Below are 5,815 nucleotides of genomic sequence, written 5' to 3' on the forward strand. Positions count from 1 at the left end.
GGAATTATTTTCATTTCTGTTGTGTGGTTGGTGTTATTTCTCACATGGTATGTTTTGAATAGACTTCTCTGTTTCTGATCAGTCACCTATTAATAAAGGTGACTTTATTAAGGTGTGCCAAGGAGGTTAGTAAACCTGCTTTATAGAGGTCAGCGCAGTCACTGACATGCTACCACCCCCCTGAGGTGTTTGTTTCCAATCTATGTTAGTCCCCAGTTACTCAGCAGCCTCCTAGAAGAAGAAACAATTCACAAGAAAACCCTTCATTACACGTAAGATCTAGATGGAGGTTAAGCAGCAGGAGCTGAAGAGGACCAGGTTTCTAACAGAAACCTGGTCCCAGCTGTCCAAAGCTCCAACTTATGTTTTCATTTTTCTTTTGCTGTGTGCTGCAGGTCTGAGAGCTCCTAGCAGCTGTTCCATGTGTCCTTGATATACCTTACCTCACATTCTAAAAACTCAGCAACAAAAGGTAAGTAACTTCAAACTCACTATTTATTGCAGCAGCAATTTATGGAGCTGTTGGAAATTCCACTTTCTACCTTTGTGCATATACATATGATGATTTATTCTCATGCCTCCGCCAGAAATCTCTGTTGTGTCTGATTTGAAAGCATAGTGAAACATCCGCAGTCAGATGAGAGGATTAACACAATGCTGGGTATTACTTCTCTCACACATACTGGAGCCTTAGTTTTGATAATTAAATTTTTATTTGATTAATTTTTAATCACATCCTTACTGATTTTCTGCTATATTAATGGTGCAGAATTCACAGTCTGGGGAGCAGCATAGATATTTTTTAATGAACCCGTTATAATGGGTGAAAAAGACTTTCAAGCCTCATGAATCAGCTCAGCAGTTGATTGTTGCCCATCTCCAGCAACTCCCTCACGGACCACTGCTCCTTGAGTACCTCTATTGCTTTTTCCCCTGTCAGCTGAAAACTGAGTAAGGTGCTTGGCTGGCCCTTCCCTGAGCACTAGGGTAAATTAGTTGCACATTACTCTTCATGTCTTAATTCTTTCTGATAGTCTTTCACCAAGAAGAGAAAAAAAAAAAAAAAGGTAATAATAAGTAAACCCTTCATATATTTCTTCTTTCTCAGTCCCACTTCCAGCTTAGAGGGACCTCTAACATATCAGCTGTTTGAGGGCTCAAGGACCAGTGGTTAGTGGAAAGGAGTATGTTCCAGGGACATTTTCTCCATGGAACCCCACCTGGGAAGATGAGGAAAAAAGCAGATTTGAAACATAATCCCTCTGTTGGGCCCACATGCAGAGTGGTTATCCAGGCAGGACCTGCACCTGGCTTGTACTGTCATTCTTCCCTGTTTTTTGAGTCTGGCACTTTATCTTACATCATTCCCTGAGAAATGTGCACATTTCACTTATCTGGGTTATCTACAATGGCAGCACTGTCTTCTGGTTAAAGTAGAGCATCTTGGGATCTAATCTGATATTTCTCAATACCCAGATAAGGACTGTAGATTATGTTCTGCCTATCTAAATCCATATGGTATTCCATTATGACACAAAATCTCTATTCAAAATTCCATTATAGTCTAATTTTCTGCAATGATTTAATTTGACTAGTCCCTGTAAAAATGTATCCATTGAGATAATTTTCATTTTTTCTGTTGTCCCTTCACACAGATGAAATCCATCACATTACTTTAAGGTCATTTCATATCATATAGCATCATATTTCTTCCTGTCAAATTCATTTAGAAACAATTTGAATTTGACTCTTATTTATTTTAAAACACTCTTCCTGCAGTTTCTTTGCTGTTGCATTTTGAAAGCAGAAACCCCATTAAAAATACTTTTGAAATATCATCTTCATTTCCTGATATCTTCAAATTCCAGCCTAGTTTCTGAAGTGAGATATCCATTGACTGAAGTGTACAAAGCACTCATGCAGCTCAACCTGCAAATTGTTGTCTATACAAAATAACCACCAGTGCAGGATACTAGTGCATTTTCTTCAAATTCTACCTTGGGTCTTGCTCACCTTTGACATGGTGTAATGAAATTTTGATGCATGAAAATGTTAATTGTATTTATTTTCCTTTGTATGTGAAACAAGTCCCCACCAAGTGGAAGGCAGTATATCATGAATTCTTGTCATACAAGGCTGACTGTGCCAGCCCCCTGTTAGTTTGCACTGATGGTAGAATCAGGAAACATAATAGCTTAGAAAGGTTTTTATGTTTTGGTGGAAAAATGTAATTAGGTGTATCTAAACAAAAATTACAAACAAGATGGGGTTTGAGAAATCTTGCTGTGGAATAGAATGACATACTAACTTAATTTACCTTTGATTAAAGATCAATGTAGAAAAGAAACAAATGCCAACAGTGAATAGTAACAATAATAAAAGCTGCAGGGTAACAGGAGAGCTGGCTGCAAGCTGGCACTTCCCACTAAGACATACACTGTGTCAAAGCAAAGCTGTTAGGCTGGCGCAAAATGCAGTCACAGAGATTGATGCATTTCAAGGATGAGGAATACTGTCATGTAAATACCCTTTCAATAGGACTTCTTAAACACTAAAAGCAGCAAGGAAAATCTCAGATGAAAATGCCCTCTCAAATTCTTACAGCACAGAATGGAACAAGCCTGAAAACAAACTTAAATGTTGTGACAGAAAAAAAAAACACACATGAAAACATATCTGCATCTCTCAGAAAGTATCTGATGTAAAAAGAGAAAAGATATGACAGGACATGAAATGAGTGAGGGCTTTGAGTTAGGTACAGCAAAAAGCAAGATATCAGTTGCCAAAACCTTGAAAAAAAGTGGTCTCTATAAATGCAGTATTTAAAAAATTAAACATAGATAAAGCCCTCTTCTGTTTTTATATCACATCTTTGGCTCTTGGACAAAATACAACTGTGCTGTGTAGTCTAAGTCAAAGCCAATATATATCAGTCCTTTGTCTAGCTTTTCCCTTTCATATAAACTTGGAGCCCTTGGAATGGGACTACTTTGGATCACCCAAATAACCTAGAAGCCCTGATAAAAGGCACTAGAGGAAGAACATTTTATGCTTTCAGCACTTGAGTATTTTTATGTAGAAGAGAAAACAAAGAGGTCATCTATTTCATTCCTCATTTATGTATGTGGATATTCCAGACAGCACTGTCTGAAAAGGTTTTGTTATTTTATGTAGAGAAGGGGTGGAAAATGAAGTTAGGAAAATGTAGGTATTGCAAAAAAAAAATTGCAAACTGGAATGTACCTTATTTATTAGATGCTTATTTTGCATTTGGATTGTTGGGATATTTCTGCATATTGTCTTTAATTACTAGTGTGTCTTAGGGGAGCTGCAGTTTACTTGGCTTATGACAAAACTCCTTCTCTGGTGTGGACTTTGTGATTGGATTGTGTCTTAATCATCCCTGAGTGATCCGAATTTCTTTACATTGGTAAAAATTGAATGAAATAATTTGGGTAGGCTACAAAAGACCAAGAAAGCATAATTTCCTTAAAACATAACTTAACTTTTAGAAGACACAATGAGGAGCTTAGTGCCCACTGTGGTACACCAAACAAAATGGCTTGAATCAAATCTTCATCCCAAAGTAAAATATTTATTATGCTACAGTTCAAAAAAGATGTTTAGATGTTTCCAAACCCCTTCTTTCTTTTTAATTTAATTTAATTTAATATCTTACTTTTCAGGCTAATTTGATGGGTTGAGAAGCTTTTAAAATATTATGATATTAAATTTACAATATCATAATTTCTAGTGGGATAAAAATCACAGTTTTCACCAGCTGCTAATAGCCTCTGGAGACATTCAGGCTGATGAGGTTTGTGATTCCAAACAGCTGTAGATGAAAATATGAGAAACAGTTGACAATAATTAAATAATACAAATGTAAAATCACAAATCTGAGACAAGCACATAATTGTCATGGTATCATTTCATATGATTTTTATGTGATATTAAATACCATTAAATTGTAATACTCTTAGCAAAGACAAAATAGGAACATACTAATCTGCATATTTATATTTCAGGCAGTAAAGGAATTAAATAACATCGTATTAAGTTAGCACAAACAAAGTTCTGAAGATGTTCTCTTTTTTAAATGTGAAACTGATTAGCTGAAAATAAGCAAATTTATTGAGTTCACCCAGAAATTTAAGGGGAACAATTCACAGAAATGACACAATTGTAACCCCTCTTTGTGTGTATTAATTACCTCAGAGCAAGATGTGGAATTTTGAAGTGTACCTGTAATTAAACATATTTGCTGAAAAACTCTAAATCTGCAGTTTATTTGCGAAAGCTTTATATACAAGTTCAATATTCAAAATTCAAGCTGCTTGATTAGGTCAGTAGGTGCATGTTTCTATCTCAGAAGCTTGATTCTTTATATCAAAATTTTGATATGAATAATTAAGACTTTGAATTTTGCAAATACTCTTCTCACTAATATGCTCAAAATTCATCAAATATTATTGTTAGTATCTCTATTCACCAGAATAGTTACAGAAAGAAAACAATACCCTGTTCAAATTACTTAAGTGTCTACATACCTTTCCAGTGAAAGGAAACCTGGTTGATAAACAGAATCTGACATCATAAAAGAACAAATTATTTACTTTCTCAGCCTTTGAAGGAAGAATGATATTAATATCCTTGCAATATATGTAAATACCTTAAATGCATATATGTAACATATGTTGCTACTTTTACATATTTTTTTTAACAAAACTCACTGTTTATCTAAATTTAAAATATAAAAATAAAGTGTATTGACTTGTGGAGCTTGACATATTAGATTATCTGCATTATTTTGATCCATAACTTGGAAGATATCTTTTTGCATTTTTCAGCTGCTAAGCTATACACTAATATGGGAAACTGCTTACCCAAGCTTTTTTTACAGTGCCTCAGAAAATACTAACAAAACAATTAAACCATTGCCTCAATGGGAATTGCAGTGTATACAGATAATAAATATATGGAGCTTATTTTTTTAAATCTTCATTGTCTGAGTTGCTTTCCTTTTACTGGCAGGCTTATAGAACTACAAAAGTCATGAAAACTCAATGCTAACTTAAAAGTGCAACGTCTGTTACTTTAATATTTTTATACTGAGTATCAAGGCATTGTTCACAGTAGATAATGAAATGGAGATGGGGCAGGAAACATACCTCTGAAAGACTTTCTACACAAAAGGATGAACACGTAGTTATTTGCACAAAGCATTAGAAAATACCGTGATATTTTATTATTAAAAATGCTGCTGAAAAGTTTATACATATGTGTCCAGCCATATATATCTTCTATCATTACTTAAGGCAAAAAAAACCAAAAAATTGCAAAACAATAACAGAAGAAACCATTGAACCCTGTGTGCCTCTTAAGGACAAGAATATAAGCCTGGGAAAGTACTTTTGTTTTTCTTTTACAGTTTCAAAGTATATTTTGATATCATTATTATAGAATTCTATGAAGACCCTATAAATCTGTTCCCTCTATAAATCATACATCAGTCCAGATGTATCAAATTATTAAATCAACTTGATTGTAATTACTTTTAAAAGCTAAAATCATTCACTTACAGGAACTTTTTTTACCCAAATGTCACAAGCCTGACACAGTACTGTACATATTGCTAGCAGAAGACAATTGGAAGTACTAAACAAATACTGTAATTCACATTACAAACATACCCAACTGATTATGATGCCAAGCATCATTACCTTTTTTTTTACTTTTTTTTTTTTTTTTTTTTTTTTTTTTTTTTTTTTTAATTTTTTTTTAGGTTTTAAAACTCCCTGTCTCTCCGCTGGGG

The sequence above is a fragment of the Pyrgilauda ruficollis genome, unplaced genomic scaffold, assembly GCF_017590135.1.
Source record: "Pyrgilauda ruficollis isolate IOZ18807 unplaced genomic scaffold, ASM1759013v1 scaffold29, whole genome shotgun sequence".
In the NCBI taxonomy this organism is placed as follows: Eukaryota; Metazoa; Chordata; class Aves; order Passeriformes; family Passeridae; genus Pyrgilauda; species Pyrgilauda ruficollis.